Genomic DNA, 26797 nt, shown 5'->3' with positions numbered 1-26797 from the left:
TCGCGGGGCAGAGCCGTCCATCCCATGCAGACTGATTGCGGCAGCACGCTCTGGAGCGTTGAAACGGGCCCTGTTTAGGAAACATTCGTCGAAGAGAGCTACGGCGCGCCTCATTCGAATATTTGCTCTCCCCACTGCACGCGCTTATGACAACTTTTCCACCCTTCTCTTCTTCTCTGCGGACACCCTCTGCCGTAGTCTGGAAAGCTGAGACCCTAAAGGCGTCGCTGTAAAATTATTACAGTGTAGTAAAAAAGAAGCAAGCGCGGATGACGGTAGGTGGTAGTGACAGAACGCGGATAGCGACACGCTTAATCTCTCTAAGAACCACTATCGGTCACATGGGTACTTCTCACCACTTCCCGCGCAGTACCGCCATGCCGGCGATGCACGAACGTGCCGTCATCCGGTTGGCACGGTTGCGCGTGGCGGAAGTTCTTGTGACAGAGTTCCGCAGAAGTCTCAAACAAACCAAGTTCATCAATATGTGGCATAGTCTCGGAACGTTTCTTAGCGGTGCGGTGCGTAGCAGCAGCGAACCCCGCTTTACGTTAATGACTGCACCAAAGGCATTGGCAAGAATGGAAAGGGTATAGCCCGAGGCGTCTTCGCACTGTCTTCGCGCCAGCATTTCGATGCAAGGATGGCTACCTTTTCGCCTCTCTGCGTCCGCGAGTATTCCCCGTCCGTTTTACTCCCTCCGTTTAGGCCACGTCATCTAGGGCCTCAATAAGCGCACAAGTTGCGGCTGAAACAGGTTCCGAAATTCTCCTTTCCCGTTGATTGCAGTCGGAAGTTCACGACAGCTCCGATTTAAGTGGCGCCAGCTACGTAGGATTTTAAATTATCACCTACAATAGCGATATTCCAAACGAAGATACTCTCGGAATCACAACGAAGATTAATGTGCTGGAAAAAATAGGCAGCGGAGCTTCCAGCACGCGCACAGGCGGCGCGTGGTGCGCAATCGTCATCAAGAATTGCCAGGAGGGCCGGCGAGATGTAGTCACTGAATATATTCGATCCAGTCACTATATCTCTCGTGTCTACATCCAGTGACACTAGCGAGCTAACCGCACACCTGCCGCGTCGGGAGCAAACAGCACGTGGGCACTGGCGGTGCGCCGAGGCGGATCACGAGTTATAGCCCCCTATTAAATTTGTGCAAACGCTAGCATCCTGGTTTCTTTCATTGCCTACTTTATTTCTTGACTCTCGGTACCGTTTCAAGGCCAGCCCCACCTTGCGTGCTTCCGTGACACTCTCTTCGCACGTGCTGTACACCTGTCCAGCAGGCTGTCCACACATGATACGGAGCTCGAGATGGACCATTTTGAGTAGTCTGAAAATTTCGCTCGCGAAATATGTTGCTATGACCTAAAACACGGGTCAGCACCCATGCATTCCTGCTGATGTTCGGCCTAAACGCGCATGGCTCGGATTACACTGCTATTTTTTAACGATATATCCTTGCGACTCCGTTTTTGTGCAGAGGAAATATAGTGCAGGTGCTCATCAGTGCATACAATGCTGAAACTCTACGTGCGCATGTCTACAGTGCAATTTATTCGCGACTGGTATCAGGCCCCAATGACCAAGTTCGAAATTCGAGGTGCGATTCCGATCACACACCTTTTTGCCAGCAAGTGTTCGTAGGATAGAAAATGTATGAGTTTTCACAAGAAAAAAAGGTATGATATGATATATATATATTTAAAATTGATTTTATGGTTGTTTCATGACCGCGCATCGCATATTCGGCCTGGCGGCGCCTCCTCCGACTCTGATACATAGTTGGGACTCGACGCGCAGCAGCGTGGCGATGCACGCACAGGAGATGAGCTTCTTGTGCCCGCCGTTCACGGCGGAGCACGTGCAGGCTCGTGTTGGCAGGTTGACGGGCGGGCTGCGATGAGTTTACACCCTCAGATACGATGAGACAACAGGCAATAACAGATCCCGCTGGTGCACAAGCTTTGGGACGTGATCGAGTCTTCGTGCACTTCGCATTTCTCACTCCGTAAACTATACCTTCGCCATAAGCTATTCATTCTCCAATGAGGCTTCTGCAAACGACAGAGCATACAGAGAGGTATTTCACAACCCCAAATTTAAAAACCTTACAACCTGCAGGGATATACATCTCCAAAGGAAGCTTAGAATCTCTCAGGTATATTCCGGCACTGACGTAGTCCTTTAAAAAAGGTCTTTAATGCGGTAAGAGCAAAAATAACGCCACAAGACAAAAAGACGATACACCAGCCATCTCGAGTATCTGATACTGGTTCTTTATCATCTCTTTCTTCCCATGTCACATTTTTTTATTACTATCTTTTATCACCCTCTTTTATCACCTTACGCTCCGCACCTCGTCATTCACTTCTCAGGGACGCTTGGTCTTCGCACTCCATTCTCCCCCCACTGCCCTTTTTTTTCTTTTTTTTGGATTCTTCCGATATGACACAGAAGTTTCTGTGCTTAGCTGCTTCATCCCAGCTTTTCCAGGTCAGCCCAATAGACCTTTCCAATAATCCAGCCGCGCCACCAACCGACCACGCAAAGTACACTGGGGAAACGGAGCACCTCGCTCGCGTCTCTCCGTCCGTCTCTCCGACTCCGCCGGCAAGCCTATCTCCGGTATCTCTTCGACATCGGTGCGCCGCTGCTTCGCCCTGTTTTCTGGTAATTCTTTTGTTACCCCTGTTCTTTTAGCATCGCATGGCACAGTTAGGTGCAGCGTTCTACGGCCATGGATCACCAGCGGAGCACGGTAAGTAGACGCAAAGACCAGCGTTCGCCCATTGCGTGTATAAGTCGAGCCCAATCCCCACACGTGCACATCGCCTCGTGTCCTGCTGCTGCGCATTGAGCAAAAATGCACACTCCGAAATGAGTGTGTCCTTTCGATTCCGGGGTATTATAGCTTACAGGCGTAGCTTCCCTTGCTGCTGCTCTTAACAAGGCCTCAGGCAGCTTTGGTGTGTAATGATTGTTCGCGATCTATTGTTTTCGCTTCAGCAGCAACCAAATACGCGCACAAGTCTGCTGCCATTTAGTGGAAATGCTGCAGTAGCTGATCCCACACGGAAAAGCGGCCGTGCGAGAGGAGGGTGAAGTTGTTTCTCCGCCAACGTTTGTACCACCGCTCAGCCGAGTGATTAAATGTTGTAAAGATCGCGCTCTTATGTGTGTACCTACGATGAAAATGGAAGTTAAGCAGGTTTGTTGGACATTACTAGAGAGCAAATACGGTGTACACTTCTTTTTACGTCGACGACTTTGCGCTTTTGCAGTAATATACAAACGATGCTTGTATTAAAAGTGTTGTTGTCGAGAGGGTGACTTTTGAAACGCTAGAGTAAACCGAGTATTACGATGTTGACTTTCAACCCGAGAAGCAGAGCAGAAATAAATTTTCACTAACATTTTTCACACTGGTTAGATTTTCAGTAGCTAAGAAAAGTCATCTTTCATTTTAAGGGGAAAAATTTTAGATAGTTTTTGTTCTGTAAATGTAAAAATGTTTTCCTTCACGCTTAGTGTCTTCCGAGTAGTTAAAGAAATTATTTGTTTACATGCAGAGAAGATTTGAAACCGAGTGTACTGTTGTAAAAATTTTGTGCAAACATCGCAATTTATTGACGGCACATATCCCAGGTATCACCGAACATTATGACATTATCACAATGTGACAATAATGTTATGTAAATTGCGTTAGCATATATGTTGCATTGGGACGTTGTATTAGTGTCAAAAATGAGCAGATAACGTTATATGTTATATCAAAAACATTAGTTCAAAACTGCAAGTAAACATTATTCTAATGATTACTTTGAAATGTACTATAATGTTATCAATTAACACAACATTTTCTGTTATATAATAAAATTTGTTTAATCTTTCAAAGCAAATAATGTTTTAATAGAGCCTGGGTAATTTTATTATACTGTCAGAATTAAAGCTATCAGACAACAGCACAAATACATTTCAAGCACTGGGCTGCCAAAATATTTCCGGCTGTTCCTGCAGGAAACATGTTTTTCAAGTAGCAGTGCTTTGCAACTAAACCTATTAGAATGCGCCTGCGATAGATTGCATCCACAACCCCATTATTTTCTGCCGCCGCGGTGGCTCAGCGGTTATGGTGCTCGGCTGCCGTCCCGAAAGACGCGGGTTCGATCCCGGCCGCGGCGGCTAGAATTTCTTTGGAGGAGAATTTCTAGAGGCCCGTGTACTGTGCGATGTCAGTGCACGTTAAAGAACCCCAGGTGGTCGAAATTTCCGGAGCCCTCCACTACGGCGTCTCTCATAGCCTTAGTCGCTTTGGGACGTTAAACCCCATAAACCAAACCAAACCATTATTTTCTCACAAAGCTTTGCTTATTACCCGTTTTTCACTATCACCCATGGGACGCCCCTCAGTGATGGCTGTACAAGCTTGACTCCACGCTATACGTTCGGAGGTGAGTGTATAAGTTGCATGGTGCACTGCATTGTGTAGGTCAAGTGTCGCCCTCGTTGTTGGTCCTTGCATAGCGTTGTGATGTTGTGAAGCTTATCAACTGGCAAGCCTACATGCTTGCTCGTGCAGAGTTGCTAAATATTAGCACGACAACTTTAATAGACATTTTTAGCATACCGGAGCCGTGCTACCGGAGACGTATACCGGTTTAGCGGACGCCTCCTGCACGCGCAGTGGCCCCGCCTGCCCGCACGCATGTCACTGCGCGTGTATGGGAGTAGTCCGTTAAACCGGTATACGTCTCTGCTAGTATGGCTTCGGTATGCTAAAAACGGCTAATATCCAACGGAGAACCCGCCGTCGTGCGGGCGACGTTCTAGCAGAAAAGCTACTCACGTGTGACGTCATCCGCATATGGTTGTAATGAAAATAATTGAAAAGAGGACTTGCGAATTAAAGGTCGGCGCCTGTCTCAAATTACTTCAAGTTATAAAGTGACTGACTTTATGCCAAGAAAAGTGTCCATAAATTTCAGCCGAGAGTCAAACCTATGAACTTCGGGTCGCCAGTCAGGAACGCTAGAAACTCGGTCACGTAGGTATGTTGGCTTGGATGAGGAGCCTGATGTGTTTGTACTGTTGGCTTAATTTTAATGTTAAGAATGCGGTAATTAGCGGAGTTAACTGGATGCGTTCTAATTAGATACAAATTATGGTAGCATTGTATGCATAAACTGCAGCGGCGAAGGGTTCAAAGTCCAGAATGTGGAAACTGTGTTGTGATAATTGTGATAAATATGCGATGTGAACAAAGAACAGTGACTGTACGTGAAGATACACCCTTGAAGGGAGTCAATAACGCAGTCGCGCATACCCTTAAAGGTACAGCTCAAGTGTGCCCATAATTTGTTTTGTGAATCTTGCATTTATGTTGTTTAAATGTTTCATTATGTTAGTGGAAGGTTATTCTAACCTTCATTTGCAACATTACAAAAATGATAGAAAAGAAGCATTCGAAATAGTGTAATAGCAATTGACCAAAGCAAAAACGTCACATCAGTGTAATGTTTCAATGATACCTGGAATAGGATCTCTTCGGTGATTGTCATGAGCACCCATATTACTGTCTCCCTATGCAGAGTTTTACAGAGTCGGAGCAGCACGAATTTACAGTACTCATCAGTGACTGATTTATTGGCAAAAACTTTCATGTGTACTGTTTAATGAAGTCAAAAGCTTGCACCTAAAAGGTATCGCATATTCATTTATCTGTATGTTCCAAGCACCACTCCAAGCTATGGAAAATGTTCAGTCTCTTTCATAGAGCTTCCCGACTGGATATGCATAGTTGCGCCAGACAGCAAAGTCAACAGACTAGAAGACGGTACGGGCGCTATCCCGTCTTAGCGCTTGTTCCGTCTTCTAGTCTGTCGGCTTTGGTGTCTTGCCCTACTATATATATACATAACTAACTAGCCCAACTTTCCGTTACTCCTGACTGCACCCTGGAGCAAGTAAAGATCTCTGCAGAAGTTTTTCAGAGGACGCATATTTTAGACATTACAGAGCTTGATCAGCTCCTAAACATTGGGTAGCCGGCTACAGAATGTTCCGAACTGAACACGAGGCACTGCTCTGCAAAGCTGATGGAGAGGCGTACCTGAAGGCCCCTGTAGAGGCATAGTTTTCTATATCTAGATGACAGGAGGTGGCTGCAGAAATTTCACCAGATAGACTGATGAGAAAATCTTGTGGCGACTCTCGTGCTGGTCATCAAGAGTGTGCAAGAATATAGAGGAACTATTCTGGTTTGTCGTCGACATGAAGTGCTCTGGATCGGTCTCTATTCAGGACACTGCTTCATGCATTGCGAAGCCAAGAGTATGGACAAGTGTGACAAAACATGGGAACATACGGAGGTTAAAATTTTCGGATTTCAACTTTGTGAAGCATGTGGCTAGCAAGTCAAAACAAATTAAACGTGCAAAATAAATGCTCGCATTCACTTAACTAAAAGAGAGATACAAGAATTGCATCAAACACTGAGTGAGGAAGACATGCATCCTATGCTGCGTGATACGATGCAGGACAGCTGTTTTCTTCCAGTGACCGTGCGAGTCATACAGCAGGACCAAGATGAGCAAAGCTAACGCTGAGGCTCCCCACAAAGGTGCTGTGGACCACGCATGTACGAGCGGGCTATGCTTCTGCCGGCTGCTCTGTCGCACTCGAGAAGGCATGGGCATTTGATGAAAGCACACCATGACAGAGCAGCTCTGAAACGATGCCTTGAGAGGGCAAAGCGTCTGACTACGTCGAACTTTGGCGACATTGTTAGCCGCCAGAAGCCAGCATATGAAAAGTTTTTGAAACGAGTGCTTGGACCAAGTACCGTGCAAACCAACTAAATGAAGGAGGGCTTGCATAAAGGAGAGAGTGCTGTGTAGCGGTATGTTGAGAAGGGCATATCTGTTGAAGCGTATCACTGTAGCGTCAACCGTGATGTAGCAGTACCTGGTGCCACACTGAAGAAGTGAAGACTTCTTGAGCTGCTAGAGGCCGTGGAGAACTTCTGAGTAAAGCCATTCCAACAACATCCCACCGGATGTTGCTGGATCCCATCGGCAGCATGTGATTGTTTTTCTTCTTCTTGGTAATCAGTCATCTTCAAGCAATAAAATAATTACACTAATAATCTTGCATTGATCTATAATCAAAATTAACAAAAACAACCCCTTATGCTCCTTGGTTTCAATGGCTATTGGCTTCGTACATAACCATACCTCAAAGATAGCTTGCTTGGTACCTCGCACAAGTACTAATATCAGGTACAAGAACAATTGGCGCTGACAGGAATTTTTTCGTTCTGACATTGTGGTGAACAACGGTTTTGACTAGAATTAAAGTTGACAGTCTACTCTGGACCAATAAAAAGATGCCCCGCTCCTGCAATTTTACAGATGCTACAAACAGTGAAGAGCTCTTCTAGTTTGAACTTTCTACAAAGTGCATAAAATCAAGAATTTCTGTTTTAATTGCAGTTTTAATTTCCACAATATGTCTTCTCGGCCTGTTGAAACATATGGAAGAACATTTTAAATTGTTTTATTGTCCCAAAGCGAGGAATGCGAATATTGGCTATGAGAGACAACGTAGTAAAGGGCTACAGATTAATTGAGACCAGCTAGCTTTGTATCTTTAACATGCGCTTACATCGTACAGCATGGGCGTTTTTAACACTTGGAAGTCACACTGCTTCCCGGATGCATTTGGTTTGGTTTTGGTTTTGTGGGGTTTAACGTCCCAAAGCGACTAAGGCTATGAGAGACGCCGTAGTGAAGGGCTCTGGAAATTTCGACCACCTGGGGTTCTTTAACGTGCACTGACATCGCACAGTACATGGGCCTCTAGAATTTCTCCTCCAAAGAAATTCTAGCCGCCGCGGCCGGGATCGAACCCGCGTCTTTTGGGTCAGCAGCCGAGCACCATAGCCACTGAGCCACCGCGGCGGCCCGGATGCATTTACTCAATGGTGCTTTAGGTGCCGTTGTGATAGGCTTTGATTAAAAGGCGTACGGATTTCAACTCTTCTTCTGATTAAACCATGTGAATGGCCAAATGACAGCATTTGTGCAGTCATGATCAATGAAATATGACAAACAAGACAGCCGCGTGCATTTTCTTATTTAACCATTAAGCAAAATGATTTCTATAATTATATTGTTTGCTCTTTTGTAGGATCTGTTCATTTCCAAAATCTATTTTATTGGTTAATTGCATTGTCTTCCACTTATACCCTACTGCATTTTTTATTCAAGGTGATTTCTTTAGCCATATCATTTACTGTTTCGCATATGCTGCTCATTTGCAAAATATTTTTAAAACTATTATTTCATTGCATTGTCCTTCATTTGTATCATACTGTATTTTTACTGTATATTGTTGCACGTTTTTTTTAGAGCAGCACACTTGTGCAACAAAGTACACAACTCGAGACGGCTATGTGACGGACAAAAAAGTGTGCAGTTTTCTTTGTCCCTCATTTTAGAGCTGCAATAAATGCATCACTCTCAGAAAATTACGTTTGCATTGTGGCAGTTATCTTCAGTACTAATATTTCTTGCTCATTTGCAATAACATATCCAGAAATGCTGGACAAAAGCACTTTTCAATTGGAAAGGGTTTACGAACCCTATTTTTTCGTATATTTTAAGATTTCACTGTAACTATCAAAATATCCGCTCATCTCCGGTCGGCAGGCTTGCATTTCTTTTTTACTGTTAAGGTCTCTGCTCTCGTCAGAAATGTTCCGCAGTGCTTTTCTACGACAGTCATAATGGATCGCTGCGAGCGATGGGAAAATCTGAAAAGAAAGATTTTGCTATGCATCGGAAGAATGGACCATTAGGTTGAATATTTCCTTAACAGTACCCTACAATATTGCAATACTCAAAATTTTTTGCAAGAATGCTGGACATGTAAATGTTAACAATTATTTCATTGCATTGTCCTTCACTTGAATCAAATTGTGCTTCGTTTTAATATTTTGTGCATATCGTTTCAGCACAGTACAAAGGCACTTTCGCAATAAAGTACGCAAATTGAGATGGTTATGGGACAGGCAAAGAAAGACTGCAATATGCTTTTTAGTCATTTAGAGCTGTAATAAGCGCACAACTGTTGCCAAATATCATCAATATCGGTGCATTGTGCTATATTTATATTGGCTCCTTGTTATTTCAAATGTGCTATTCAGAACTAAAAGTTGTTAACAAATACTGCACTGCAGTACCTGTCCGTTCTCTTGTGTACTTTCTCTTGTAGTAGAACGTGCTAAGTCACACACATTTTCTTTAACATGTCGTGCCTTTTTGTCCTTTGAATGCATACTTTGGTTTCTTAAAGGGCCACTGCCCAGGGTCCGGACATTTTTGAAAAACAAGCCCACTGCATAGATGGTGCATCGAAGATAACCTCTGCAAAATACTAGAGCCATGCGCGCCCCGAAAAGCTGCGAAAATTCAAATCAAAGCCCGCTCGTTCTTTCCTTCAACAAAAACGGCCCGCCCCACTACTCTGAACCCCGTTGACGTCATGGGGGGTTACTTTCGCTAAAGGCACTCCATTGGTGCATTGTTCTGACTGACGGGAGAAGGTTGGGCGTAGCCTTGGCGTCGCGTCGTCTGCACAACGCTTTCCGCAGCGCCTTCTGTTCTGGCTCATGCCTACAAACCCGCATGAAGGAACAAAAAAAAAAAACTGCGGAGCGAGCGTGCGGCGGCAGCCTTGAACCCTAGCCATAAAAAGTAAAAAAATAGTAAAACTGAGGGAGTTGGTTCGCCCCCCCGCCGTGATCACGTCACGAGACGCTCTGCGTGCGCGCTCCCTTCTCAGTTTTTTTTTTCTTCTATGCAAGCCCCCCAAAACAAGGCTTTAATTAGTAGTGCAGCAGAGCCTTTCCCTCGCTCGCCCACTTGACCGCTCCGCACAGACACCGCTTATCCTTCAAGCATCTTGCGTACGCCTTGACTCCAATGAACGACATGGGCTTCGGAGCGGAGAAAAGACACAAACACACAGAACACAAACACAGATGAAGAAAAGCAAACGGGCGGTTGCCGGGCCCGCACTTCGCCGTGTGTTTCGAACAGAACTGACTTCCGCCCCTCCGCTCGTGAAGCGGTGGGGAGGCCTAAAAAAAATGAAAAGGTGGCTCGCTAACTGGGAATGACAAACAGATGTATGAAAGGATGCGCTCGCTAACAAGTCGGTGGTCGAGCCGATCGCGCCTCTCGATCGTTCAGTGTGCGCGCCCGCAGCGCCCCCCCCCCCTCCCCTCGAACAGAACCAGCAGCAAAAACCAAGAAAAGAATTCTATTGCAGGCGGGGCCATGACGTAGCTCTGTGACGCACTCCACAGACACCACGCCTCCGGCTTACATCAGAGAACGAAGGGGTGATTTTGCCTTGCCGAGCCTACTCGACGAGGAGCGGGAGAGAAAAATTTCGAGGAGGGAATGGAAGGAGAGGAGGCTCGCCAAAAGTGAGGTAGAGAGTGTTTGCGACCATGGGGTGGGCAGGGGCCCTTTAATGCAGAACAAAAGTGCATTACAGTAAAATGCACAGCTAGGGGTTACAGCCCTTTAAACGCCATATTATTTTTTATTCCCTGCTTGTTATCATCCCCTATTATGGCTCACATTCTGAATATTTTGTTCTGAAGTTTGTATATTCAAGAAAACGTAGTGATGGCCAAACTTATTACATGACTATGTCTACGAACTTGGTTTGTTACATGACTGTGTCTACGAACTTCATTGAAACCGCATGACCAGTCAACCTTCGATCCTTTCATAACTATTTTATGTTAATGCAGGAGCCGGCTACCCTCAGGCCTTGAAATAGATACGTGGCATTCATATTGATGTGATACTATTCTTTGGGTATTTTATTCACACAATGACGCAACAGGCAAAAGAGCTTATCTTTGTTTGGCTATGTTTCTTATAAATGCAAACAAAATGTAAGATACAGATTAATGTTAGGAGCTTACCAAAAGAAGGCAAATGTGCTGTAAAAATTATTATGGGCGCGGACAGCGTCAAGCAGACATTATTCTTAAAATATCCATTTGGCTTGTCTACACCATGCGTTTTTTTTTACATTACGTGAACGATTGTTATTGTAGAATCACTTTATTTTAACTCAAATTTTAGGCCTGTCAACTCTATAAAGAAAGCCCCTTAAATTAAACTCCGAGTAATTTAAATTAAACTCCAAGTTCAGTTTATGGGATGTCGACTCTAGTATTCAACAAATGCACTACAAGCATTGGACAAATAGTGAAAAGTTCGTTTGTTACGTTCTGCAGAGCAAAATGTCTGCTACTGTCTTGTATAGGCACTGCACTTTCCTCTGAATCTAGTAAATGCTGTTCCGACCCGGGTAGCATGGCCGGACTGGTTATGGGACGAGGAGGATGGGAGACTGGGTTAGGAGGAAGGCAATGAAAATTTTATACAATTATTTTGGGAAGACGACGAAGTGCATCCTTGTGGAATCGCTTTCTATCTGTCTCCAGCGTTTTTAGTGCATTTTGTGTGTGTATTGCGGGGACGCCGCCCCCGTCATACGGCGATGGATGTGGATCCTCCTGGGCATCCGACCAGACTGCCGGCTCCTTCCTCGAGTTCTTCGAGGAAGCGTTGCAGCCTTCCCAGTGACCCCGACAGCGAGGACACCATAGAGTACTTCAGCGAGGACAGTACCGAAGGTGAATTTGAGACATACCTCAGCCGCAGGACCAAAAGAAGACTATTAAGAGCCAGCTCCTCATCGAGCCAGTCCACGGTGAAGACACCTGGCCAAGCATCGAAGCATACTATTCTCATCCTGCCTGCGCATCGATCCCACAACATGAGGCGGCTTAACAGGCAAGCTGTCTCAATGCAACTTGAGGCCCTTGTGCCGAACGAAATTAAAGACGTTCGCGTGAACTCGCGCAAAAACGTTGTTGCTGTTGACGTCCATCATGCGCCAGCACTCGAATCACTGCGGGCCATCACTGAACTCGGAGGCATGTCGGTCCGTACAGTTATCCCGCTCGGCGAGGACGTTTCTTCTGGCGTCATCTATGACGTCGATGAGACGATCACGCAAGAAGATCTGCCCATACTTGTGAAACCAGGAAACGAAGGCACCGTGATTCTCCGAGTTTCACGTCTTGGGAAATCTCGCTGTGTCAAGATTGTCTTCAAAGGCGACAGCCTTCCGTCACATGTGAAGGTAGGCCTTTTTCGTCACGCAGTACGGCCATTCATACCAAAGCCCCTACAATGCACGAATTGTATGAAACTGGGCCATGTTAGCGGAGTCTGCGCCAACGCGAGTGTGTGTTCCCGGTGTGCCGAGCCTCATGATTCTGAGACATGCACAGCACAAATTCTCAGGTGTTCAAACTGCAACGGTCCCCATGACGCCTCATCTAGAGACTGCCCGCGGCTAAAAGAAGAGCGTGCTGTCCTAAGACAAATGGTCCGAGACAGCTCGACGCACCGCGAAGCTGCCGCGATCGTTCGCAAGAGACGTGCCCGACGCAAGAGGAAATCCAGACAGGCTGCTGCGAATGACAGCCGCAACGACGCGCTGTTGGCGCCTCCTGCTCACCCTCCCCCACCTCCTGTTCCACCTCGCCCCAGTGTGCTCCGTCCGCCCTCTGTGGACAAGGGTGGCCAGATGCCATCAGGTTCCGATCCTTGGCCTGCGCTTCCGCCATTATGTCCTCCTGAGGCCCCTCCACGTAAGCTCCCATCGCCGAGCACGTCGGCCGCTGCAGACGGGCTCCCGGAGCAAGACCGCCAAACCCTCGTGATTTTAAAGACCGTGGTCAACGCAATTCGGCCCCTCCTACAGGCTCTGCAATCCCCAACTGCTCGAAGCGTTTTACTAGTGCTGGACTCCCTGGGTTCAGCACTTCAAGGACTTTAATCCATAATGGCTGGCCACCTTCCCTCCTTTCGTGAGGAAGTCAGAGGCGCCACAATCTTCCAATGGAACGCAAGAGGTCTGAGGTCGCGAATGTCAAGTTTTCGTCCTTACGTATTCACTAACTACTTCCCGATATTGGTAATCTGCGAGCCCAAATTATCAGAAGCAATCAGGCTCTCCGGATACGAATCTTTCTTCGCCCCTACATGCGGGGAACGCAGCCAAGTCTTGGTATACCTCCGCACTGACATGACGTATGTTTGCTGCCCAGTTCCACCTCACAATGACAATCAATACGCATGTTTCTTAATCAAGACAAAAACGCTAGAATTCACACTGATTGCAGCTTATGTGTCACCCTCCTCTCAATTAGACTGCGAAAGGCTGAAAGCCATCATGGAAGAAACCCGTGCTCCTTGGGTCATTACTGGCGATTTTAACGCCCACCATTTGCTATGGGGTAGCACCAGAATTAACGCCAAAGGAAGACATCTGGCGTTATTTGCATCCGACAATGATCTGTATGTTATGAATGACGGCAGTCCGACATACCTGCGCGGCTGTAACTACAGCAGCTGCCTGGACCTGACATTAGTTTCTAGGTCGTTGCACCGGAGTGTTCGCTGGTTCTGTGATGTGGAGACCCATGGAAGTGACCACATTCCTACCTACCTCAAAATAAGCGGCCTTGGTGCGTCCTCCCCAACCCAACTCGCGCGAATTGACTGGGCAGTATTTCGAAAACATATGGAAGAGACGAGCAAAGAAGCCCTCACTGGCAGGCTGGAGCACACTATAGCTAATGCTATGAACGTTGCGAGAAGTCACATCACGTCCTCAAGAATACGCAGTGATTTTGATATTGAACTAGAACGCCTGCGTGCTCTTCGGCGGCGAGCAGAAAAGCGATACAGACGAACCAAGTGCTTAAATGATCTACGGGAGGCGAGACGTACGCAGAAAAAAATCAAACGAAGAATGGATCAGCTGGCAAACCAGCGCTGGAGGTCCTTTTGTCAGCACTTGGATCCCCGCAAGCCCATGTCCCTTATATGGCGTACTGTGCGGGGCCTCCGTACGCTTCCGCAGCAAAGACAACCCTTCTATGCGTTGGCTGTCTATCAAGATCGACAGCAGTCTGAGGTAGCAACGGACTATTGCAGGAAAATTGCTGGTGTACCAACAACTGCTTCGAGTTCCCGGCGTGTTCCTCCTGCCTCACGGGTCTCAGCCATGGATGTCCTTTTTTCTCGCGAGGAACTCGACGCTGCTCTTGCAGGATGTCGGCGTTCGTCTTCACCAGGGCCAGATGGAATCACATATGCTGCGCTGTCCCACCTTGGCCACGACGCGCGAGAAGAGCTCCTCAAACGTTACAACGACTCTTGGCTCGACGGTGCAGTTCCTCAAGAATGGAAATCGAGTCGATTGATACCCCTACTAAAACCAGGGAAATCTCCACTCGAGCTATCATCGTATAGGCCAATAGCTTTGGCTAGTTGCGTAGGAAAGGTCATGGAGAAAATGATTTTGTCGCGCCTTGAGTGGTACCTCGAACACTACAAAATATACCCCGACGCTATGGCCGGCTTCAGGCGGGGTCGCTCTTCTATTGACAACGTCGTTGATCTTGTATCCACGGTTCAACAACAGAAGCGCTTGAAACGTTTGTCAGCGGCACTCTTTCTGGATGTAAAAGGTGCCTACGACAACGTGACCCATGAGGCCATCCTTGATGCGCTGGAAACTGTGGGCATCGGTGGTCGGATGTTTGCGTGGATAGAGAGCTATCTGTCCAAAAGATCATTTTTTATCCAATGTGAAGATGGCCCGACGCCTGAGCATTACACCTACCGTGGCGTGCCCCAGGGCGGTGTCCTTAGCCCTACATTGTTTAATCTGACTCTCATCGCCCTCCCTGAGAATCTCCCCAACACCGTCCAGATGTGTATGTACGCCGATGACATCTGCATTTGGGCCTCCTCTGTGACGCGTCCCCAGGTGCGTGCAAGACTTCAGCGGGCAGCATCGATCACTTCTTCCTATCTCCAGAAGCAAGGTCTCAGCGTTTCACCAGAAAAGTGCGCGCTAGTGGCATTTACACGTAAATGTATGACTCCATATCCGGTACGCATCGACGGTCAAGTCATTTCTTACAGCAAAACTCATCGTTTCCTAGGGATCCTGATCGACCGCAATTTATCATGGAGCCCGCATTGCACTCTACTGAAAAAAAAGCTAACATCTATCGCTCATTTACTGCGATTTCTAGGTGGAAAATCTTGGGGCTCGTCGGTCCAGTCAATGCTGGAGTTGTACAGAGCTCTATTTGTCGGATGCTTGCGGTACAGTACACCTGTACTCTCAAACACGTGCAAAACTAACATGCGTGCCCTCCAGTCAGTGCAGGGTCAGGCCCTTCGCACATGCCTAGGTCTACCTCGGAGCGCATCAACAATGGGTAGCATTGCACTCGCCAAAGACCACCCGATCTCTACTTATATTGTCCTAGACTGCTTGCGAATGCACATACGTCATATCTCAAGGATTCCACAGCATCACCTTGCGCCTCTGCCACTGCAGAGACCACATTCTGCATTTGCAAAGGTGATAACGACGCAACAGTCGTCGATCCCACAACAGTTCACCCCGGCAGCACTACCTCCCTCTCCTCTGTGGTGTACGCGGCTCCCATGTGTGCGCCTTGCTATTCCGGGGATAGCGAAGAAGTCAAATTTATCGACGCCAGCCATTAAGCAACTGACACTGTCCATGCTCCACTTCGAATATTCGGACAGCACTCACGTCTATACGGATGGATCAGTAACCTCTACTAGTTCTGCTTGCGCTGTGGTCGTTCCTGCGCGACAGACTCAAATTCACCAACTAATTTCGCATCGGACTACCTCTACTGGAGCAGAGTTGGCTGCGCTTCTTGCGGCAGTACAGTATATCTCACAACAATCACCTCAAAAATGGGCTGTTTTCTGTGATTCAAAAGCTGCCCTACAATGTCTTCAATCTGCCTTGAGACATAGCGACCATGAGCAACTTACAGCGGAGATACGATATCTGCACCACCAGGCAATCGAACAAGATCATGAAATCATCTTCCAGTGGGTACCAGGCCATAGCGGCATTGTTGGTAACGCCTTAGCTGACGATGCTGCTCGATCGGCTCACGATACAACCAACACTGTCCGCATACCACTGACAAGAGCTGACGCAGCAAGGCACCTTCAACTGCTCGCCCGAAACCTGACTGTAACGTCGTGGTCTGCCCCTGGAGGTTGGTCACCCCGCTCGCATCACTTCAACCTCTTGCTCCAACATCACATACCATTCGGCCTCCCCCGCGGTGATACTACGCTGTTGTGCCGCCTGTGGCTGGGAGTGGCGTTCACAAACGCCTATTCCCATCTGATCACAATGGCTGACTCTCCTGCGTGTGACCAGTGCGGTTGTGACGAAACGATCAGCCACCTCCTCTGTGACTGCCCTCGTTTTGAGCGAGAGCGCGGTGTCCTAAGTGTTTCTCTGCTCCGCTTGGACTCGCGTCCTTTAACAGAGTCTAACGTTTTAGGGCCTTGGACTCAACCTTCCAGACAACGGAAAGCGGTGAAAGCGCTCCTGACTTTCTTAAAAGACTCGGGGTTGCATTCCCGCCTATAATCTTTTAGTTTTCAGTGCGCGCCCTCTGTCCCTGTGACATGGTGGTCGCTGGACACTTAGAAAACTCATTTCCTTGCCGCGCTTTTTCCTTTTTTCCCTTTTGTTCCCCTCCCCAAGTGTAGGGTAGCCAACTGGGCATCGCCTGGTTAACCTCCCTGCCTTTCCGTCCTTTTCTCTCTCTCTCTATACAATTATTTACATTATTTACAAAAGAGCGACTGCGAGTGACTCTCAGCGGAAGGGAACTTCTTCGTCAACCGGAGTCGACGCGAGTCACCAGGCCTCTCTCGGCCACACTCACAGCCGAGTTAAATGGGGTTCCGATTCCCCAGATCCCTGACTTTGGAATAAAGTTCGAAGAGCACTGTCCAATCGGATGGACAGAAGTGGACGCTGGTGTTACCACGCACGGCAGGGGCTGTGCTGGCTGTTCCGCTCTCTCGTAGCTCGGTCGATGGGAAGGGGTAAAGGCTTAGTAATCAAACATGGCTGGAAATTAAAGGTGCACTGAAGAGGAATCTGAACTTGTCTTTTTGCCGCGGGAACACGATCTAGACGTTCCTAGCATTCTTAGAAACTGCGACGTATTGCCCTGTGTGGCCAATTTCCCTAATTAAATCGAATTAATGTCCGGCTCCCGCCCTTTTTTTTTAATTCTGCCTCGTACGGTGGGCGGAGTCGACCAACGCGTGGAGTGCCTTTCACCCAGTCCCGTGGCGGCTTGCCGCTCTGCCATCGGCGGAGTAATACGTAGTAGTCCGTAGTAGCAAAAAATCCGCGCGTATTTTTATTTCTGCGGGCTTATTTTGCGGCTATATAATCTGCGAATGAAACTATTTATTCATAGAAACCTAAAAAACAAAATAAAGCGAAAGCAAAGCCTCCACGTAGCTGGGTGAAAGGAACTTCACGCGTTGGTCGACTCCGCCCATCGTGCGAGGCAGAATTAAAAATAAAGGGCAGGAGCCGGACGTTAATTCGATTTAATTAGGGAAATCGGCCATACAGGGCAATAAGTTGCAGTTTCTAAGAATGCTAGGAACGTGTAGATCGAGTTCCCGCTGCAAAAAGACAAGCTTGTCGGCCTTGTCGACTGTTCACGGTTGCTGCTTGCTGGGGCCCACGTGGCCAGAAGTACAATCATGACAATGCTCATTAGAAAATTTTTTTATGTAACAGCCAATTTTACACAACTTCTTCAATTTATGGGCCACAACATTAGGAAAAGTGGTCTTCAGCAAGGAAAATTCTTTCTTTCTTTGATGATACGTTCAACATGTGCAGTCAGGTTAGCAATCTCCCTTGTCTCGGTCTCTTCAGCGACTGATAACTGTTGCTTTCCAAGAGCGATGTGGCAGACTAGTCGATAATGCATATCTGTAGGAGCAGCGCAGGTTCTGTTCTTGGAATAGCGTTCTGCCCTGTTACCTGTGCTGTTCATAAAGACAGAGCTGCTTTCCGTTCAGCATTGGGTAGTATATTAAGGTGAGCACGAATTTCATTAAGATCATTGCCTATCAGAAACCCCCTGTCTGCCATCTCGTTATCTCCAGGTACAAGGAGACTGTAAAACCCACTTTGGCTTGTAATCTCTTTGCCTGATATCATGCCTGGACACAGGGCAGAGACAAATGAGATAAACCCGATAGTGTTATCTCCATCAGGCTTTTTATCGTATTGTAGCTTTTGTAGGTACTCAAGGTGTCACTCTGCACTGTGTACTCAGATGGAGTTCAATAAAACGTTCTGTGCAGTACAGTATCACTGGGGTTGAAGGATAGTGAACCCTAAAAGAGTGCGGCATATACGGTGGCACAGTTTCACGTGATGGCCACATTGTCACCTGAACTATAACATCATCGAGAAAATCTACCCAGCAGAAGAATATGCTGGTGACAGTTCACGTGCATATGCCAAAACGGAATGCTATGTCCTGCTCTAGGCGGACTACTCTTAACCTGCACAAGCAACGAGCTGCTCTCTCATACTAAGCGGAGGTCGTCGGCCTGCTGCTTGCTTCCCTGTTTTATGCTTGATAAATTCGACGAAGCATTCAAAGCGCTTCAGTGAGTTGAAGACAGTATAAAACCACAGCTGTTTCTCATCCATAACCAAGTCTTCAATATAAGAAACTTGCTTGGTTATCTGCTTATCGCTAGCCCTTTCAATCTTTCACTTTTGCAGCAATGAGCGGGGCTTTCCTGCTTATCCTTCAAGGAAGTTGGCATTATGTCTCAGCTTTTTATTTTCCTGCTGTAGCTGCTGACACAAAGTTACAAGCTCTGTTGCTCTTCCTTGGCAACGGTGTGCTGCCTGAGGCGTCGGTTCCATGGAATACGTATGTTCATAGTCTCGAAGGAAGCGATTGAAAACAATTATGCTTGGATGCGTTTAGCTAACAGCGTTTTTACATCATAAGCGTCAAAAGTGAAGGCAGCTATTCGGTCGTAACAGCGACGGTGGCGGCGCTGCACGGCCTCTTGCTGAAGCCGAGAGCCAGTGATCGCCCCGCGCGGCGCATGCGATCGCAGTGATTTCGAGTGTTATGATACGCGTCAAAAATGAATATATTCTGCTATTCTACGATGTTCGAATAGTCGAAAAAACAGACATGTTGCTTCTGCCAACACGTAAAGAGTGCAAAAAGAAGTGATTAAGTGCGTTCGCCAGGTTGCCCAGGCGTTTCAGCCGCATGACTAGTGTGTTGCCCCGCGACGTACTTTGTTTACGCCATGACACCGCGTCGCCACTGCATTCCTGTGTAGAGCTGCATGAAAGAAATGCAGTGCTTAAACGCTGAACTGATGGGAAGTATATTAGTTATATTTTCAGGCGAACGTTTGCAGCAAACGAAGATTTTTCATCAAGATTCAGTCCATTCAGGTGTCGATTAAACATGGCGTTCTGGCCAAAACGTGATTGCGAAATGGCGGCAAAGTGGTTGAATAATCGCAAACATTTCTTGACAACTATCGTCTGCTCACTCGAACACAGAGCTTTTTATTCCTCTTGTCGATAACACATTTCAGCGCATGAATCGGCTGTTCTATTAAGCTGGAACGGCCGTCTGGCTGCCGCTTCGAACAGTATACATTGCATTTTCTGTTACCGTATATGTGAAGAAAGCACGCTGCAGTTAAACTATAGTCGGATACAACTCAGTCTGAAGAGAAGCTCCGCCCACATTCAGGATCGCTGAACAGAAAAAATTGTAGGGTCAAGGATGTTGACGTATCTGACTTGTTTGATACAGCCTAACATTAAACAGCTGATTTTGTTCCCAAGTGTAATTGTTAAGTGAAGTAGTACATGACGCCGCGGACCATGTCCAGTGTTACAAACTCCTTTTTTTTTCAATTGTGTCCTTCAAGATCAGCGCGAAATAAATATACATACCGCATTTATGCGTGTAAGGGCCGCACTCGTGTAGGCACCAAGTATAGTGTCAGTGCGTCCGGGTCATTAAAGTAGCTTTCTCAGACACTAGCTTAGAAACTGGACTGTAGAATTCCGCTTTCGGATTAGCACCGAAAACAACCAAAATTCCGAATGAAAGTCAGGCCCTTACCTGCGTATAGATGGTAATCGCCGCAGAGAAACGTGCCGAAATAAAAAAAAACGTGAAAGGGCGAAAAATTGAGTTCAATGTGTCTGTCGCACTTTACTCTGTAGAGTTTGGTTCATGTGTCAACGTCGACAAAGTTTTTGCGTCACCTGCGAACTAGCAATCCCACGCTCGTATAGAAATTTATTTCTAGCCTGTATTGCGCCCAAACACAAGCATGAGCTCTTATTATTGTCAGAAAATGGCTTACGGCTGCTTATCTAGGCGCTAAATCTCGCACAAAAGATGCCGCAACGTCAGGAAGCCGCTTTGATTCTACTATGCGCATGTCATGGCAGCGGCGCCATCCCCGCCTAGTCCGCCATGTCGTACTGCCGCCGCGCCACCTATAGACCGTTTACAGAAAGCAGTTTTCTTTGTACTCGACAGATAGCGCCACTAGGAGGTCCGCCACTTCTGGCCTTCGAAGCCGGCTTTAGCAGCACCGGCGCGCGGTGCGAAACGCTGCTGCGCAGCTTGTGTGCGAACGTGAAGTGACTCTTAAACAACCCAGCTGTGATACAGATGTCATGCGTATTATTGAATTAATTTACATGTGATTTAATTTTGCTGTTTGTTGAATTAATATCTAGAGCTAATATCCCTGCGGTGCAGTGTCGGAAAAATAGACGCGCTTGCTACATAAAGGAGACCGCTACACAATTGGCGGCGTTCTTGTATTAGCTGTCTTGCGATTTCATGCTGCTTCCTAGCAGAACAGAGCATTAATGTGTTGTTCCACGAAAAAATAAACATATCACAAACGCCGCGCGCCAGTTTATTTCAGCGCCAGCATTAGCTGCGGAAATACATGCCTGTCACGTTTCTCACCGTTGACAAACACTGATCCAATACATCGAATGATCGGTGCTTCCTTGGCGTCGGCACAGTGCTCACTAAACTGTCATCCGTACTTAACGCTAGCACGGTGGAAGCGGCAACTGAGCTTTTGTAGAAGTCCTCAAAGTAGGCGCTTCGACATGCAATTCTGCCGCTCAGTGCAAATCTCTACAGAAGTGCGCTAATGCATGGGACAGCGGTGAAATTTATCATGACCAGACATTGCATATTTCCGCTTATTTCGGCTGGCTACATCTGCGGGGATGAACTCCGGAGCAGTTTTCAGTTTTACTTTGCGAGAGAGCATGGACGAAGGTCGCCGAGCTTCTGAAAGAGTCCTCGAAGAACATCCATACTCTCTCTTTGGAAGCCGGAATGTTAAGGAGGATAAAGTAAATATCTGAATAATCGGTCGGCGATCGCACGCACGCGGACGTTCGGTTGTAAGTCGCGTGCAGTGCTGAGCAGCGAACGTTCTTTATAGCGGTGAGCACATATTCCTTCATTCGGCAAAAATATCGAGCTCTAAAACGCAAGCTTTAAGGCATTGGCCCGCTTTTAATCGGCAGTTACACAAATTTTCCACTCCATCAATAGTGTTAGAAGGTGAACTGACTGAATAAATATGAACGCGCAGGTAGCTGACCGCGGTCTGTTGACACATTAGAGCCGATGCGGGCAGTCTGAAAGGGACGACTAAATGATTTGGTTGAAGCAAACATTTTTCAGCACCAACACGTTCTGTGCGGACTCGCACGAAGATTTTGTGCCGTCCGGCAGCTCGGTATCCACAGCGAGAGCCGGAGAAGCGTCTTGCAGCCGGGCACCAGCGCGCCGGCAGCTGTCGAAACGAGAAGGCCCGAAGGCCGGCGATGGCGGAATGGTCACGTGACCAAATATGGCGGCACCCATGCTCGCGCGCTGTAAAGCGTCTATAGAAGCTTTAATGGTCTAATATCAGGTGTTTCAGGGAAGGTTTCATGTAATTTTCAAAAATAGGCTTTTTGAGGTAAAGATATGGCTTTTGCGGCATAGTATTACGAGTGTTGGCGGGCACCACAAACCGGTGAAACGTCTTAAACAGTAAGCTGCTTAACTAATTTTTGACAATTAACATTTTGATTATAACACTTAGGCATCAGGGTGAAATTAGAGATTTGTAGCGAGCCGTTAGTAACAGCCCCATTAGCGTTCTATAATTTCGAAAACCCGATTATCCTCGGCGCTGTGACCCAACAAATTTTGCCTGCATAGTGCCGAAATACATGCGCTTTCGAAAAGCATGCAGGCAAAGCAACCCCTCCCGGGCACGTAACTAGTTGAAAGGGACAAATTTTGATGAGCCAAAGCGCCTAGGCTAATAGCATTTTAACGATTCTAAAAAACCCACATGGCTATTACTATAACAACTGGCCACAAATCTCTAATTGCGACCAGACGCCTTCATCTAATATATAAAAGGCTAATTCCTAAAAATTAGTTGAACAGCTTACTGCTCAAGGCGATTGAGCGGTTTTCTTTTGTACGTCAGCATTTGTAATAATGTGCCGCAAAAGTCACATCCTTACATCAAAAAGCCTATTTTTTAAAATATCTTAGTCTTTCGTGGAAAACCTGGTATATGTAATTATTTATAATGAAAGAGAGCATGGGAAATAAAACGACCGCAACAAGCTATTGGGGAGACAATACGGCCAGTAGTGATCAAAGGCAAAAATACTCATTCTCATGCTCGGGACGCGGCACGTAGGCGGTAGGCCAGAGTACGTAAACATGCGGAGGTATCGAACAAAGGACGAATGTTGTCGGGGCGCTGCCCGCAAACGCAATGCACTTCAATGCGCTCAAGTCCGTGCCAACCCTGCTCACACCATAAGCACTCATTGTAACCTTCCCAAAACATGAGACTGTCGCACACTTATAAGTGGTAGCAACATTCAGCTGCACCAAATGTGACAGTTCCAAAAGCGCAAGGGGACTATAAAGGGTGTTTCAGGGAAGATATTAAGTAATTTTCAAAAATAGGTTTTTTGAGGCAAAAATATAACTTTTGCGACATAGCATTGCCAGTACTGGCGGACACCGAAAATCCGATGAATTGTCTTATTTGGTAAGCTGGTTAACTGATTTCAGATAATTAAATTTCTAACTATCACATCTAGGCAACTAGTTGCAAATAGGGATTTGTAGCCGGTCGTTAGCAATAGCCATATCAGTTTTTAGAATTTTGAAAACGCGATTATCTTCGGAGCTGCGGCTCGAAAAAATTTCGCTACATAATGCCAAAATACGTGGGCTTCCGAAAACCATGCAAGAAAAGCAACCTTTCCAATGCACATAACTAGTCAAAAAAGACAAATTTTGTCGAGTCACATAGCCAAGGGTAATCGCATTTTTGAAATTGTGAAGATAGATATGGATAATACTTACGACCGGCTACAAATCTCGACTTGAAACTAGACGTTTAACTGTACTAGTTAAAAAGCAAATTATAAAAAATAGTCAACCCGCCGACTACTTAAGATGAATGACCGGTTTTCTGGTCTCCGCCAACACTGGTAATACTATACCACAAAAGAAATATTTTTACTCCGAAATGCCTGCTTCTGAAAATTTTTTAAAGCGTTCGCAGACACACCCAGTATAGCTAGCGCCGATCATCCGCATTACCAGAGCTGTAAAAACCATTTCATTTTTCTCCAGTGGCATTTTTCAGCCGCCCAACGGGTGTGTCTGAACATTTTGCGCAGCACACTGCGCGTCGAGGAAGGAAGAGACAAATGAGAAGTGGACGAATCGGTCCATTTCTCATTCGCAGTGACGCAGGTATTGGCGCCTCCTATTGGTTGCTCTCAGAGTTAAGATGTAGGAATCATTTCTCTGCCGCTACTGCAGCCGCGCGAGTGGTATCTTCAATGTTTGTTCGTTGGACCGCGAACGATCTGCGGCGCACACCTTTTGCGTCTGGGTGACCTTGCCTTGAGTCAGAAGTAAGGGAGCGTGGCACACTCCTCGGTGGACCACTGATGCTTCCCCCTATGAACGCAAAAGCGAGCGTGCTGCATGCGGTCTATATGCGCTTTAGTGAAAGCAAAAGGCGAAAACGAGAACTGCCTTTGTAACGGCAGAATTCGCGAAGTCATTCATGCAGATAAATGTCAGATGCGTGCGAGGGCTTTATTGTTTTACACTAATGCCTGTGTCACAATATTGTTCTTCGATTTTTTCCTCCTTTCTGCGCAGCTGGAGCATGCATCTGGTTAAGTTGTTCTATACAGTGCAAATGTAAGGAGGAATCACGAATTTAGGTGTGTTCCCCGTTGCCTCCTTCGTTGTGAGCCGAATCTTAGCAGCAAGAGAAGAATCTTAGCTGGCTGTTCGGTAAGCGCACCTGTGTCATCCCATGCTAAACGTTTGGATATCCGGGTGCTTTCAATAAATAATGTTGTGCGCGCTTTCTTTTCTTGCATTTAATATTGAGGAAGCGGGGAAAGTATACGGTTTGCTAATGCATAAAATTCAAAAGGGTGCTCGATTTTGGCTAGACTGTTAATAAACGGTCGTGCTTAGATCAGACAGTACCAGACAGGAGATTTTATTTCCTCATTCTGGATTCTTCGTGAGTCCACGGTCCCAATTTCAACGCAGTTTTAATTTTGACTGGCTAACGTGCCGTTAGCATTGATCAATTAAAAACAGAAACTCTGTGCGAATGCACAGCAACGTAACCCGAAGCATCTTCGTAGATTTGAAAGCACATTCCGAGACTTACGTTGTTCACATTATATTACGCGATAAAAACAAACAAGCGCTTTATTTTAAGGGCAGAGCAGCTAATAGCTTCCTTTCAACGATGCAATCGACGCGTGCCTAGCAGCATGGGTTTGTCTAAAATGCTATTCTAAAAATTTGCTGATAACAGACTCTTCCTTCTCTTTTCTTAATATTATTAGTGTTCTCACATCCACAGAAGGCGAAGTAACATGGAGAGATGGCATTCGGACAACGTTCAGAGGGTTAAATTACGCCTATGTGTAGAAGCGTTCCATATATATCGAATTACGAGTCATTCTTCACAAAAAGTGCAACATATTTGCTGCTCCATTTTCACCCCCCAGCTCCTGGCTTTTTCTTGTCATGCCTGCAACTCCATTTCTATTTGCAAGCCATCGCCCTTCCAAACAGGCATTTACAGAACGAAGGACATTACTGCGGAAACAATAGGCTTCTTTGAAGTCTCGGCGCTGCGCAACGGATTGTAACTTCAATTGTACAAGACAAGCAGATCAACTTTTTAGCCCCTCGCGAGCAGCATCCTTTCAAACCTCACTTGCCTAGTAAGCCCGCTTGACAGTAGCGGTAATCACTCAATTTGTCTGCCGCTTTCATAGTCTAATTTTACATTTTAATTCGTGTATTGTGCCCATAGCTGGCGCTGCAAGCTTCAGTTTTGAATAAACTTGTGATATAAAGAAATGGCATCCCCAAATGGCAATACGAACAAGCTACTAATTATTCTTTTGGCGCACGACTGCGCAGGACCGAAATGTTTCCGCAACGACTAGAAGATAAGTAAGTATCTGTTTCAACCAAGGCGCTTACGTCAAAGAGACGTCATAGAAAACACGGACTCTGATCATACGTGACAGCACGAAAAAAACAGAAATCAGAAGGACAGTTTGCGAAACAAATAATAAAAAAACTTCACATCAAGCCGCCAGGCAATTGAATAAATTGAATTGATACGTGACAGCCTCGGGGTGTGTTTTATTACCTTGCGAATTACTACGCTCTTTTCTGAGTCATCTCATACGGCGCAACCAGATGGCGCACAAAGCGTACTTTTAGGCGCTGGAAAAAGTAAGCGAAGGCTTTTTATAGTGCCACACGTGCGAGAGAATTATTAGTTTATTTTACCCTTTTAATATTTAAGGATTGATGGCTCAACAAAAACCACTCAAAATGATACACTAAAAAGAAACATGAAAATACCAACGATAACAAATCACATTAACAAAGTAAGCAAAACAGTACTCATGAGCTCAGCCAAATAAGCCAGCTACAATGATTCTAATCACTTCAGCGGAACAAAGACGGCGCTTGGCTGGACTGTTCCTGTCGGCTACAGTTCGGAAATAAAGCAAAGTTAAAGCTGTTCTGGTAAAATACGGGGCCAGAGATAGCAAATGAGAATGACGAATTTAAAACGTCGATAATAGAATGACATGTACGCTAGGGCCAACTGCAAGCTTCCCATTTATTAACAAATGCAAAAATATGACACAGAGGAAGTTTCTCCTTTACTGCAATGTCTTACCGCCGTTGCGAGGGACGCAACAAGTTCTGAGCCTAAGTATCATGCAAGCGGCTGACAATGCTTCCATTTTAGAAGGGTGCTGTGCCATCGTGCAATGATGATGCGTACAGGTCAGTCGTTCGAATGCAAAAGTTGTCCCTCCCATAAAGGAACGCCTTGGAGCACCGGCCGTCACGAGTTGTCGCTGCAGCCGGCACGAAAGAGCTGGCGGGCCAGATGAGGTTGTTGTTGTTGGCCTCTGATGGAATGGCACATGCCTACAGGGGGGGGGGGGGGGGGGGGGGGGGGGGGGGGGGCAGAATGTGTTGCACATTCAACAGTACTATATGCGCCCAGCTTCAACGATGTCTGGGTGTCCACCGCAAATGGCGTGTCGCCGGAAGTTTCCGCACGTTACCTTGGCGGTGAAGGTGTAA

The 26797-nt window shown here is 46.5% G+C and overlaps 1 pseudogene; it reads left to right on the top strand.

Annotated features, from left to right (window-relative positions):
- The first annotated feature begins 377 nt into the window (after positions 1-377).
- Positions 378-7437, top strand: LOC149351773 (uncharacterized; annotated as a pseudogene).
- Positions 7438-26797: the final 19360 nt, after the last annotated feature.

The sequence above is a fragment of the Amblyomma mixtum genome, chromosome 3, assembly GCF_055824585.1.
Source record: "Amblyomma mixtum isolate Tamu chromosome 3, ASM5582458v1, whole genome shotgun sequence".
Lineage (NCBI taxonomy): Eukaryota > Metazoa > Arthropoda > Arachnida > Ixodida > Ixodidae > Amblyomma > Amblyomma mixtum.
Note: the sequence above shows the minus strand (reverse complement) of the source record. Positions and strands in the feature narration are given on the sequence as shown.